Source organism: Martes martes, assembly GCF_963455335.1.
Source record: "Martes martes genome assembly, chromosome: 6".
Classification (NCBI taxonomy): domain Eukaryota; kingdom Metazoa; phylum Chordata; class Mammalia; order Carnivora; family Mustelidae; genus Martes; species Martes martes.
The window spans coordinates 148,528,302-148,542,909 of NC_137893.1; positions in this window are offsets into that span (position 1 = coordinate 148,528,302).

Here is a 14,608-nt window from a genome sequence, read left to right on the forward strand (position 1 = left end):
CAGCCCAGAAGGGCGTGTGTGGGCCGAAGGTAAGGACGTGCTGCTCGCTGGAGAGCGGGGGTTTCATTCATGAGGTCCCTCCGCAGGGTCAGGAAAATATTTTCAGGAGATTTTGTCGCAGCTGTTGGCTGTTTATTAGGAGCGTTTTCTAATTTTTATCATTTTTTGGCCTCATTTTCCCTTGTAGACTCTCAAAACTTACTGCTTTGCTAAAGGAGAAGTGCACAGGGAGAGGCGGCGTTCGAAGGACGGGACTTGGGAAGTTCTTCCTCACCCCGGGGGTCTGCGGAGGACTCGAGGTCAGAGGCCAGAGGTCAGCAGAGACGCCCAGCAGACAGAGGGCCTCACCTCGGCCCCCCGGCCGGCTCTTTCTCCACCCTCCCCGCCCACCTTCTGGGCCCCTGTCCTCAGGGCCCCAGCACAGCTCAGCCATGGGTTTGCTTCTCTTTGGAAGCCGCTCCCTCCAGGTCCGGAGATCTCTGGGAATGAAATCCATCTGGACGGCCTCTTTCCAGGCCTCCTCTTCTCTGAGGTGACTGTCCCCATGTCCCTCCCTGACCCCCACCCCCACCCACCCTTCCTTGTCCTAGTCCTCTCTAGACTCGGTCCTGAGGACATTACATCTATCTCCTTGCATGGCAACACCTTTATCCAGGGGATCCCTCGGCTGGATTCCAGGGATCCGACCCCAGGCTCTCCGTGGAGCTCCACACTTCTCATCCTGCTGCATGTCTAGGACCCTAAATGTGCCCCAACGTGGACTCAACTTGTCCTAAATGAAGTGATGCTTCCTTCAGACCTGCCCTCCCTTCCATTTCCACCCAGGTTCTCGACCCGGAGACTCAGGAAGTCACTTGGATCCCCTCCATTCGCGAGCAGTATAACCAGTCAACGGCTGTCATCATAAACGCCTCGGATGTGACCAGGCTTCTGGGGACTGGGTCTGTGTGCGCCCTCGCTCCGCCTCGGTCCCCACACTGGCCTGCTTCTCTGCTAGGTCCCCGCCAGGCGCCACCCACTCCATGAGGCCCACCCGGGCCCCACGCCCCCGGGCCACTGTTAATCCCACCTCGGAGCCTTGCCGGTCTCCCTCCCTCCGCGGCAGAAGCCCGGCAGCAGGGATGGCACCTGCCTGGCCGTCGTATCGCCAGCATACACGGTCATTCCTAACATACTCCGGGAGCTTACTGGAGTCTTTCGCAAGGGAACGAACATTGTTACTTATTTTAGGCTTATTTTGGGCTTCCGGTCGTAATTTTAAAGCGGATCTGAGGACAAGGGTTCTGAATCATCTCTGGGCCTCCTTCGAGACCGTGCAGCGTCGCACGCAGAGCAGAGCCGGAGAAGCCTCGCAGTGATTGCGCCGGCCTCTTCCGCTGCGGGACACCTCTCCCCGGGCCCTGCACGGAGAGACCCCGGCCTCCCTGGCTTTCTAGATCATGTCTCCACCCGCCCGTCGTCCCCTCCGATCTGGACTCCCCCTCTTCATCCTATACCATAACACATCCTCAAAGAGTCAGTATCTAAATGAAGATTTTGAATACTCATCTTTCATACTGGACAGGAAGAAACCCTGGTGAAAATATGTCCATTTTTCACCCAGTCGAATACTAACTGGATTGGGGTTCGAGGGTGGGCAGGTCCGTCATGACAGTCCTAAAGCCAAGGGGCGAAATAAACATAGCAGATACCCACAAAAAATCTAACACGTAAGAGGACTGGGAGGGTCCTGAGACGCAGCCAATACTAACACAGTGCAAAGGTGTGCGTTCCGACTGGCCAGGCGCACAGGCAGAAATGAACAGAAGGAGGGGGCGCCCGGGGTGCTCAGCGGGTTGGGCCTCTGCCTTCGGCTCGGGTCATGATCTCAGGGTCCTGGGATTGAGCCCCACATCAGGTTCTCTGCTCACTGGGGAGCCTGCTTCCTCCTCTCTCTCTCTGCCTGCCTCTCTGCCTGCTTGTGATCTCTGTCTGTCAAATAAATAAGTAAAATCTTTAAAAAAGAAAGAAAGAAAGAAAGAAAGAAACAGAAGGACAGGAGTCAAGGAAATACACAAGCGTATGTGTGGACACAGCGGATTACAAGGCTGGGATCCAAATCCGTGGGGCCACTCTGGATTATTCAAAGAAAGGTCTGGAAAAACCAATCTGAACTTGGAAGGTACCTCACACTGTCCCCAAAGTGTTCTCTTGGAGACCCTAAGTCCTCTAGAACACATGTTGAAGGATATTCACCCAGCCAGTCTATGTGATCCCCAAACAAAACAATAACCTTGAAACAACCCCACGTCTGCTGCTCACGGTGCCCTCACCGAGGGCTGTGCGGTGGCTGAAGAACTCGTAAGACTTCAGCTGGACACACTGATGGGAAAATGGGAAAATGTCCAAGGTGTACTTTTAGATGACAAAAAGGAGTTACCCAAAACGTGGAGAATCCTTGGGCTGGGTGGGTGGGGGGCGTTTACAGAGTGCGTTCACACACAGTTTTCTGGAAGAAGGATACACAGAAACCTACCAAAGGTCACCTCCGGGAAGCAGCAAGATTTTCATTGTGAGTTCGTTCCTCACAGTGCTGACTGAATGTATTACCAAGAGCATGTAACTTTTACGATAAAAGTTAATTAAGATAAAAATAACCACTGTAAGAAGGCAGGCAGGCAAAGGAAGAGGGGAAAGAGAGAATCATGCCCTAATTTCCAGGCTTCAGTCCATTTGCAGGATCGACAAATACCATCCGGTTTCATTCATGTGTGATATTTAAGGAACAAAACGAACAAGCAAAGGAGAGAGAGAGAGAGAACCACAGAAGAGCCTCTAACTCTAGAGCACACCCTGACGAGCAGAGGGGTGGGGAGGGGGTGGGCAAGTGGTGCTGGGAGGAGGGGGCACCCGTCCTGACCAGCATGGGGTCCCGCAGGGAGGTGATGTGTACCTGAGCTGTATTGCACCGCGTGCTCACTACACCGGAATTAAATTTCAAGACCATCGTTCCAAAAGTCTCTTGAAATAGGCCCAGGCAGCCGGATACCCGCCGGCGCGAGCAAACGCCGATCCCACTTCTCACTGCGTGTCTAGGTCTATCAAGCGGGGACCCTAGGGTCTGGTCCAGGAAGAGCTGTGCGTCCTCACGCCCACGTCCATCCCACAGATGAGCAAACTGAGGGCCTCTCACGCGGCCGGGATGCAGCGCCCCGGCACAGCCGCGCCTAGACCCCCGTCTGCGCTCCGACGCCGGGGCACCCGCTGCATGGGAGAGTCTGACCAGGGTCGAAGCCGGGGGCAGCGGAAGGCCGGAGACGCGCTGCGAGTCCCGGACGCGTGCGCACGGGCAGGAGGGGCCTTACCTCGCAGAGGCCGGCCGCACCGTCCGCGGCCGGCTCCCCGCGACCCCGGCGCTCAGGGGACCGCGGGGTCGCCGCCCGCAGAAGAGGCCTGCGCTCCTCGCGGACACCACGCGCCTTCTCTGGCGGGCCCGGACGGAGGTAGCTGCTGCCCAGAACCCCCTCGGAACTGGGCCTCCGGTGCAGGGGGCGGCGGAGGACCCCGGAGGCCGAGGCCTCGGCAGTGAGCCGAAGCGGGCGGTCCGGACAGAAGAGGGGCGCAGCGTCCGCGCTCAGGGCCCGCCGCAGGGGCTGCCGGCAGGTGGGGCGGACGCGCTCTCCCTCCACGTCCTTCCACGGAGGCACCATGGCCCCCGCGCTCCTCCCGTCCACGGGCCCCCCTTCTCCCGCGTGGCTCTGGAGGGGCCTGCGCAGAGACCACGGGGACAAGAAGGCCCCGCTGGAGGGGGACAGCCCCTGGGCAGCAGAGCAGGCCTGGCTCGGCCCCCCGGGGTCCGGCACCTGCCCGCTGTCTGCAACTAGGGCCGCGGCCCAACCACACACCCCGTGGGTCTGCACCTGGCCGAGGTCTCTGCTGGGCCCTGACGCACACCCTCCAGCCTCTGAAAACCTCTCTTCATCTGTCCCACGTGGGGCACCAGCAGACGATTCGCAGCCACTTCTATTGTCCCCTCCGGAGCCTTCTGTATCTGCAGAGCTCAGAGTGCCCAGAAGGCAGGGCGTCCTCAGCCTCAAAGCTGGTTGGCATCTCCGACGGGTGGGCAGCGGAGGGAAGGGGACAGTGCCGCGCGTCCCCTCCCACACGGGACGGCACGAGCCTGGTGGCCGTGGTGGAAGACTGTGGCTGCGGCCATCCGCATCCATGTCTCCCTCTCAATCAACATCCTTTCCTGGGCAACATGGATTCCACGATGAAAGAATGAAAGAGAAAGAGAAAGAGGAAGGGCGTGTAGAGCCGACCCTGGGCCGGGCCAGGTCTGAAGGCTTCTTCCCTTCCTTTCAGAGCGTCTCCAAAGAGGAGCCCAAGACGGCCGCCCTTGTCTTAAACATTCTCACTGCCACATCTCCAGACTGCTCGCCTCCCCTCCTGCCGCCCCTCCGTGTCCCCGCCGCCGTCCGGGCGGAAGGCCTGCGCTGAAGGCTCTCTCCCCGGCGCGTGGCGGGAGCCCTGGGGCAGAGGCGAGGGGCCCCTCCTTCCTGGAAACGAGGGACTGTCGGGAAGGTGAAGCCCAGCCGCCGCCCGGGTGGGGTCTGGGGCACTCGAGTGAGCTGAACCTTGGCTGGGGAAGGTGTGGCCGGTTTGCACCTGCGGAGGGAGAAGGTCTTGGTGCGTTTGGTGTAAACATGACACAAGCGAGAGCCGACTCCCCAGAGCCCCACCCGCGCAGCCGCTGTCGGGTGTCACGGAACCTGCCTCTACGTGGGACACCGGGACAGCCCAGCCCACTGTCCTGGCGCTGACCCCCGCCCTGACCCCAGGCATCCCAGACACCAGCTGGGACGGCTCCGTTGCTGGAGCTGTGACTCTGGACCCTGAGTCCAAACCCCACATGGAGCGGAGAAGCGACTAAACAATAAAATCTTTCAAAAGCAGGAGAACCCTGGAAACGTCCGAGGTACTTGGGAGGACCTCACTCCACGGCCCCTCCCTGTCTCCACACACCACCCCCACCCCCGGCCGCAGCCCGTCACTGTCCCCAAGCCCAGGTCCCTGACTTCCCCTCGTCGCATGCGCGGGTTGGCGTCCTCCTCGGTGTCCGCAGCACCTCATCGTGCGGCTTCCCCCAACCCGGGGAGCTCGAGCCTGCTCTCCGCCTCCTCGCCAGTTCCCGCAGAGCTGCCTCCCAAAACCCATCCGCTCGGGGGCTGTGTGCACCCTGCTTCTCCCCATCCCCCCGCACACCCGGTACGGAGCCCCTTCAGCTCCATGACTTGCTCGGTCCAGCACCTCCCTCCGAACCGTGGCAGAGCTGGGATTTTGCCTCCTGAAATCAGCAACCCCGGCCTGGACCCGAGCTCCACTGCCCACATCTGCTCCTGTCTCTAGCCCTTGACCCTGCCACATTCCTGTCCAGTTTCATGATGCCAGGTGGGGAGCCTGCCCACGGCCACACAGGGAAAACGGAGAGCTGGGACCCAGATCCCGACGTGTGTCGTGCCGACCACATGCTTCCTCACCCAGGACGTCCCGTCTTAGCGCTCAGCAGAGGCTTGGTACGTGGACAGGGGCATCAGTAGCTGGATTCTGGAAAGACGGGGGCAGAACAGCACCTGACACCGTCCGGCAGTGTGTAGAGTCACTCGGTCCTATTCTTGGGTTTCCTACTGGCTAACTGAACGACTACAAGGCAGGCGTCCGCCCTATCCAACTTCACACTAGCTTAAGAGCATGTCGGCACGGACATCGTGCAAGGAAAGACAGAGTCGACCCCATTCAGAAAGACATGCGTGGAGGGAACTCGGCCAGGGACACTTTGATGACACTGCACGGTGGCAGACGGTGACTGTCCTCCAGACGGCGTATGTCACACACCGGAAACTAAATAACATTCTTGTCCATTATGGGTCAGTAAGAAACATCTTCTTTAATCTCTCTGCGGAAAAAAGCCATAATCGCAACATCAAGAGACGAATGACCAAGTGAAACTGTAAAAACAAACACGTTTACAACGATCATCAAATTCAAAGGGCTGATTTGCCGACACAGGGAGACAGCCTCCAAATACAAAAGTAATGTTAGCTGTCCGTGGGAAAACTGGCCAGCGTAAGTGGACACTTCATAGAAAAACCACAAAATAGCTCGACCTCATAGAAGATGCTCAATCTCGCTCACACGAAGAAAACCCCATTAAAGTGACACTGAAATCAGATGTCCGGACGACTAGAAGACAAGGCGGGACTTTTCCCGGGGACCCCCACCTGCATATTTTAACCTGGGACAAAGTTTAAACCATTACTTAAGTTTTTGCATATTTTAGAAGAGGGACCATCAGGGGCTAGAATGATAGGATTCTAGACTCAGCAAAACGTCTGGGTGTCAGGACGCCCGGTGGCTCAGTGGGTGAAGCATCCGGCTCAGGTCATGATCCCAGGGTCTTGGGACCCAGTCCTGCGTCCGGCTCCCTGCTCCGTCTGGAGTCGGCTTCTCCCTCTGTCCCTTGCCCTGCTTGCGCGCCCCCCCCTCTCTCTCTCCCCCCCCCTCTCAAATAAACAAAATCTTTTTTTTTTCAAATAAACAAAATCTTAACCAAAAAAAAAAAAAAAGGGAGCCTCTGACTCAGGTCCCCACTCCAGAGCTGGAGAGTGAGTTTAGCTGCTGTAACATATCGCAGTCGGGAGTCGAGTCGGGTGATTTGCCTCGTTTCTGCCTGCTTGGACCCCTGGTTGCCGCCTCGCTGGGAGGGAAGGCCCGCGTCCTCCTTGCGGCCGCTCTGAACTACTCACATTAGTGTGAGCCCCACTGGCCGGTTTCCTGCTCACCCTCTGGGGCCCCGCCGACAGCAGGGCAGGCTGTCCACTGCATGACCGCTGCCTCCCCAAGAGGACGGCCGGCGGAGACCCCGCCCCAGGCCCGACCAGGAGCAGCCCCGAGCCCAGATCCCCTCTGATCTGCACTCAGGCGTGCAGGGGGGGCCGCTCTCCCTTGCTGCCCCACCACCTCACTTACCACCCTGGGACCTTTGCCACCCCCGACCGCGACTTCAGCTCCTGCCTCTGAGCGATGGGATTAAGTCCCCCCTTCTTTGCACGCTCTCCTGCACCTAACACAGGGGCGGGCATCTCAAATGCTCCTTCTAAAAGTCTCCAATTAAATCCTAACCGGGAATCCTCCGGACGTGTCCTCAGCCTGCCTCCAAACTGACCACTCGGAAACGTTCCCTCATCGGGAGTCCCACACTGGAAACTGCCTTCTCTGCCGGCCCCTAGGTTCCCTTTCCCTCGCTGTGGCCACCCCTGGAAGGACAGCTCCCCGTGCAGGGACATTGGGGTAAAGGCCACAGCCAGCCGTCCCCTCTGTCCCTTGGCAGTGACGCTGACACCGGGCCGTGGCCTCCCTGAGCCCCAGAGCCAGCCAGACCCTTCCCTCTGCCCCTTGGAGGCATCATCACGCCCCCAAATTCAAGGTACCTTCTGAATTATTCTTACCTGGATTCCCTGCCCCCCAGCCTGGCACAGGTCAAGGAGGGGTCCTTCAGCGGTGAGGGGCCCCGTCTCTCCGTGAGGGGCGATTGGTGCTGCCCCAACACAGGACGCAGATCCATGCACCTCTTTGGAGGGGACCACGCTCCACGCTGCCCAGACCCGGGGGCGCTGCGACATTTCTTTTAAGAAGGATGGTTTCCAGAGGGCGGGGGTGGTTGAAATAGGCGATGGGGATTAGCGAAGACACTTACCAGGATGAGCCCGGGGAGAAGCGTGGAGTTCCTGAATCACGGTGCCGAACACCTGAAACTAAGAGGACACTCTGCTGCCTACGGCGGGATTAAAATAAAAAACTTGGGGCGCCTGGGTGGCTCGGTCCTTGGAGTATCCACCTCTTGATCTCGGCTCAGGTCATGATCTCAGGGTCCTGAGTTCGAGCCCCACGTGGGCTCCGTGCTGGGTGCGCAGCCTACTTTAAAAATAAATAAAATTAAGAACGTAACTGAAAAATAAAGAAAATAAAAAGGATAGCTTTCAAGCGGACATTGTAATTCCTCAGGGCAAGAGATTCCTGGCTGAGGCACGTTAACTCAGTGTGTAGGTTTGGGGAGGGGAGGGGCACACGGCGGCGCGAGCCAAGAAGGGTCTGGCCCAGGAGAGGCAGCCGGCAGGGCGGCTGGAGCCAGGGGCCGAGGCAGGAGGCTCGCCGGCAAAATGTCAAAGAAGTAAGAACGGGGCCTCAAGTTTTCTGCTCTGAAATTAGGAAAAACAAGGTCGGGGGCGCAGGAACTGGAGACGCGAGCCTCAGGAGACACCTCAGGACGGCGGCGGAAGCCGGTCTTCGGGAGGCCCCGGGATTCCACCCGACCGCAAGGAGGCCACGGCCTGAAGGGAAGCTCAGAGTCCTCCTCCAGGTGGCTAAAGGGTCCTGGAGTCCTAAACTCCGTATGATCCCACGCGTGTGGAGCATAGGCACAGCGGGAGGACCGCAGGGGAAGGAGGGAAAACTGAAGGGGGGAATCAGAGAGGGAGACGAACCATGAGACACTCTGGACCCTGGGTACCAAACTGAGGGTCACAGAGGGGAGGGGTTGGGGTGACCAGGGAATGGGCATGAAGGAGAGCGTGAGTGGTGACGAGCACTGGGTGTGACACGCAACTGATGAAAGACTGACCTCTACCTCTGAGACCCATAATACACTACATGTTAATTTAACTGAATTTAAATTAAAAATAAATAAATAAAATTAGCTGAAGTTGGGGAAAAAAAGAACCCTTGAGTCCCGCGGAGTAGCTGCTCCCGAGAATCCCAGACAGACCGACTTTCGTGGATACTTTGACAGTCACGGTTGTAGGAAGGGCCAGACGCCCCAGGGCCATGTGTGTGCGCGGCTGCCTGTCAGCCCTGGGTTGGAAACACCTGTTTCAGACAAAGGACGGCACTACGCAATTAGCCCCTTCCCTGGAACTAGGGACCTTGTGAACCTCCAGTTCCAGACTTCCGGAGGGAGGTGCCGTGTTGGGAGGTGAGGCGGGTGAGGGTGGGCCGTGAGGCTGCCAGTGTGCACAGCGGGGGAGCGCACGGGACGGTCCTACACCAAGTTCCTCGTTCCTACCGGCCCTTCCCAAGCCCCACCCTGCCACGTGTCCATATGGTCCATATGTACCCCAGCCACGTGTCCATATGGTCCTGCTCGTTTGTGCAACGTGCAGAACATATTAGAACCACAGTGAGGATTGCCATGCCTTCTATTCACTTTCCTTTGTGTCAGGTGGCATTTTGGGGGGAGATCCAGCTGGAGAGAAACAGAGCTGGGCTTGCGTGGTTTGGCGGTGCTAAGATACGGGGGTTCACCAGTCCTTGCTGGGTGTCCTTGCGTAGAAAGGGCTTCAAGGAACACGTCTGCCATCCACTGACACAGCTCAGCCAACTTCAGGGGCTGAAGTGCCCACAGATGTGTCACGGTGAGACTACGTCGTCCGCCTCCGCGAGCCGGCAAACCCTCCCCATCCCCAAACACGGACGACTGAAAGTGCACGATTCAGTCCATCTGTGTCCGGTCAAAGTGGACGTTCTCTTCTTCAGGAATATATTTATCCCTATTTGATTTACTCTCAACAGTGATCTACAGCACAAAATAAAATTATATTTCACATATTTTTGTCTGAAATCAACAGAAGTTGTTCCGACGCCAGAAAGTGAACCAAAGGAAAAACTTTCAGATCAAACCCAAGTCAACAACTGAGGAGGAGATGAATGTTTAACTAGAAGAAGACACTCTAGAGCCCTTGAAAATCAATTGAGGAAAAAGAACAAACCTACGAGCCCATTGAAATTTTTAAAATTTCATGTTGATTGAGCATGAAATACCGGCACCCACAAAGAATCTAGAACTCATAAAACACTTTTGCAACAAGGAATTAAAAATAAACACATCAATGACCTTCAGCAAGTTAAGGTTTGTCACTGCCCAAGAAAACTTGAAATGCCCTGAGATCATAGAGCTCACGTAAGAGTCTCTTGACAGAAGCTTTCCCCAAGTTAACAATACTGAAAATCAACATTACCAATAATCACTATAAAACTGCAATTAACTTTTCTAAACTTTCCATTTGAAACCCTGTTAACCATGCTAGAGGGAGTACTAATTTATTCACTCTTGTCAGAGAAAATGTATTAAAAAATTGCTGTCAAATAAAGACGGAATCAAAAGGTACTAAGCTAAAAATATAGGGAAAATACACAAGTGGTCAGACGGTTAAAAGTGTGGGGTTGTTTTGGTGTTTGTGGTCAGCTTTTTAACGTTTTTAACTTGTCATCATTACAAGTAAATGTTCCCTTTGGCTCCTTTACATTTTCTCATTTTGAGATCCTCTTATCTTTTTATTTTTTCCATTTTATTTTGTGGGGCTTGAACTCCCCCCTGAGGCCAAGGGTCACGTGCTCTATCCCCTGGGCCAGCCGGGGAGCCCTGTCCTCTTCCTTGACGGGGGTCTGGCAAGGCGTCTGCTTCAAGCCCCACCAGCCTGGGGCCGCCCCCAGTCCTCCGGCCCCCGGGCGGTCTGGGGACCCCGAGTGGGCCACGGCAGGTGCGGGCGGCGGCAGGTGGGGGGCAGCGGCAGGTGGGCAGGGGGGGCCGCGCCGGGTGCAAAGCGGGGTGCGCGCCCCGCCAGTGAGCCCAGCGGCCCCGCGCTCAGGAGCCCGCGTTCGGGCGTTTTGCGTCCACCCGCGCGGCCGCCCGCTTCCAGGCAGGGCTGCACCTGCACCGAGCGTGCGGCAGGAGAACCCGGATTGCGCCCCAATACGTCAAGTTCTATAACGCCCTGAGTCCCCCAGGCGCCGGCCGCGCCCACCGGCCGCCCGCGCCCCAACCACCCCAACGTTCCCAACGGCCACCGACCGCCGTCCCCCAACGACAGACGGGGCCCCGACCCGGGCCGCTCGGCCCCCGCACACGCAGCCAGTCCGCGGAGCCGCCGCCGGGGGACAGTGCCCGAGCGGCCGCGCCCACCCCGCCTGGCGTCCGACCGCGCACCGCGGCCCTGCGCCCCCGGCCCCGCGCCGAGCGGCCTTGTCCGTCCTGCAGACGGCGCGGCGCCCCGGGTCCGGGAAGGCTGCTCCCCAAGGCCCGTCCCGCAAAGACCGACACGGGCTCTCCCGCAGAGGCGGCCTCGGAGCGGCTGGGCTGCCGGACCCCCAGCCCCTCCGTCGCCCGGCACCGCGGGACCCCCAGCCCCTCCGTCGCCCGGCACCGGTGCGCTTAGCAAAGGCTCTCGGGGCGGTTCGGCCCGACCCAGGGGGCGGAGGAAGCGTTGTCTAGAAGCGGAGGCCGCCGAAATCTTTGCTCACTTACAGGTTTTTAATGCATCATTAGCACCGCGGAGCCCTTTCTGTTTGGCTCCTCCGTCTGCCTCTCGAGCGGACTCAGCTCCAACCTCCTGTCACATCCTGGTCTGCAAACTGAGACCTGTCAGGGGCCCTGACGCCCGCTGCTCCCGACGCTGGTGCTGCCCGGACCTGGAATCCGGGGCCCAGCTGCGCGCCCGCGGGCTCCCCGGTCCTGAGCCTGGTCGGGAGGGCTGCTCGGACCCCGGCTCTTCTGGACCAAGATTGCGGCTGCGCGGGGCTGTGTGCGAGCTCAGGACTGGCCTGCTAAGGGAGCAAAGACGAGCAGGTGTGCTGAGGCCGGCCCCTGCGAAACCAGAGCCCGGGTCGGAAGGGTTTCCGTCTCCTCGGGTGTGCTGAGGCCTTCCGGCTTCCTGCAAGTGAAGACAACTAAAAAGTCTGGATAAAATATTTTTAAAGTCTCTGAAAAATTAAAATTCGCGAGAGGAAAGTGGTGTAGAGGGGAGCCTGGCCCCTGGGGTTGCTTCAGTCTGGGGACGTTTGCTGATTTCTGCAGGCTGGCGAGATCCCAAGCTGTATTTCCGGCAGCCTTTAAAGGAGCTGGAAACGAAGTCCCAGGCCCCCAAATGTCGTGTTGACCTTGTTTAAGGTGACTCTTGGCTTGTGTCAAAAACGAAAATCTTTCTGGGAAGAAACATCCTCGTAGGCTTTGAATGACTTTTTCATACACTTTTCCAAATATCTTGCTCACAAGCAAACATAAGTGGGCTCCAGAGGGAGAGGACAGCAGGACTAAAGCAGACAGACCACAGGACGGACCGCTGGGGGTTCGGAAATCAGGGCTGCTGGACACCGACCGTGCGGCCAACGTGCTGGTGCTACACGCGGGGAAATCAAAGCTGAGCTGGGAAGACGCGGCAGACAGCCAGGGATTATAACAAGTGGCAGAGCAGAATTGGAGAAAAATTTTTTTAAAAGACTGACCCAGTGTTGAGCCCCAAAGTCCTGAGGTCGTGGGAATGGATTCTGGTGGGCTCGCTGACTCCGGTGAGCCCAGGCAGTGGGACGATGTCGGCGATCTGGAGAGAGCCGCTCCCTGCTTCCGTCCGGCTGCCTTCACGACAACATGACAGAGCCAAAAAATAAAACATGTAACATCATTCTTACGATGTAATTCAATTTTTTAAAAAGATTTCATTTATTTGAGAGAAAGAGTATGAGAGGGGGAAGGGCAGAGGGAGAAGCAGACCCCTGCTGAGCAGGGAGCCTGATGAGGGACTCCATCCCGGACTCCGGGATCATGCCCTGAGCTGAAGGAAGTCGCTCAACCCACTGAGCCACTCAGGTGCCCCTGATGTAATTTAATTTTTAAAGAGTTCTACACTTACTCACTTCTTTAAAGATTTTATTTGAGAGAGAGTACGAGGTGGGGAGGGACGAGGGAGAGAGAGAAGCAGACTCCTTGCTGAGCAGGGACTTGCGGATCCCAGGACTCTGGGATCATGATATCAACTTGATCCCAGGACCCCAAGATCATGACCTGAACTCGATCCCAGGACCGAGATCCTGACTGGAACTTGATCCCGGGACGTTGGGATCACTACCTGAGCCAAAGGCAGACCCTTGACCGACTGAGCCACCCAGATGCCTCACACTTAAATTCACTTAGTTCAATAATTAAGACATAAAAAGATGTACGTCGAGAAGATTTAGAAGCACCCGCCTCTATTCCCCCCTCGGCCACGACCCCATCCCTGCTGCAACGGGGAAACTCTTGTGTTTTCTGTGTGTCCTTCCAGTGTTTCTTAGAAGTGAGTCAAGTACGCCATTTGTGTTTCTCCCTTTTACTAGCAACATTTTGCACCCTGAGCACTGTTGTATTTTCAGTTAATGAGGCAGCCTGAAGGTGTTGTCACCTCGGCACGACGGCCTCCATAAGATGCTCAGTTAACGCAGCAACAGGAATCACAATTCGGCCCCAGGAGCAGGGATGGGTGCCGAGAACAGCAAGATGGAGAGACGCGGTCACGGGGAGACCCTTGACTCTCCCAGTCTCAGAGGGGAAGCTTTCCTGGAATTCAGCTTCGGGCAGGACGACGCCGCGTGCCCGTGGGCACTGTGCCCTCCCGGCAACAGCCAGCCGGGCTCCCGCGGCGCCGCGCACGGTCTGCTCGTTGGGACGCTGGGTGGGCGCAGGGCTGCCGGGCGGGAGACTGGCGGCCTTGCCCCCGCCGGCCGGGCCTGTGCAGCTAAAGAAGGGGGGTCGGGGGCCCCTGTGAAGCCACCAGGAAAGCAGACAGACAGAAAAACTGTCTAACAGCTTCTTTTCCGTCTTCGTCTAAAACCAGGAAAATGTCATTTTTTTGGACAAGTTAAAAACATGACTAAGAACATTTTACCTCAACTAAAAGAAGGAAATCTTGGAAGATTGGAAGATTGAAGTAACTATCCCGTAGACGAGAATAGAGTTTCTTTTCTGCGGGAAAAGTTCAGAGCCCTTGGCCATTCACCTTTTTACCCGAGGCCAGGGTCAGAAGCCTCTGATCGAAGGCCATTCTTTTTTTTTTTTTAACAATCTCCACATGGGGCTCGAACTCACAACCCCGAGGGCAAGGTCCATGCTGCACCCGCTGAGCCAGCCAAGGTTGCGCGGTCCCCAGGAAAGCCTCCACCACCCCAGGCATACCCCCCAGAGGACCCGACGGGCTTGGCCTTCTCTACCCCCCAAGCTACCCTCCGTCGTAGTAGAGAGATTGGGAAACGCGCAAAAGATTATTCTAGCCGACGGCCAAGGAAAATCTCTCGTGATGTCGCCAGATAAAACACGGAGAGGAAGCTCAGCAAAACTTGAATTTCAGATAGGTAATTTTGTTAGTATGTCTCAAATAACTGCATTATTCATTCTCTGAAATTCAGACTTAACTGCGTGTCCCGTACTTTTTCTCTGCCAAGTCTGGCATCTGACTTGACCCATGTGGGTGACAGAGAATCCATCCGAGGGGACAAAACAGTTTGTCCTGAGAGGAGCGAAAGATGAGTCTGGGTGGAGGTGCGAGGCCGCTGGAGGCCGTCAGTGCCCGACTCTGTCCTGCAGACACCGCGAGGGGATGGAAGCCCTGGTGTGTAAGATTCGTTGTTATTTTCTAATCGTAAAAGCAAGTACGTTAACTGCAGTACATCCAGAGCACGAAGAGAAGATGATGATTAGCCTAATTCCCTCGGCCCGCCGCGACCGGGTGGACGCGTTGCTGTGAAGCGCCCTCCAGCACGGCCCGCC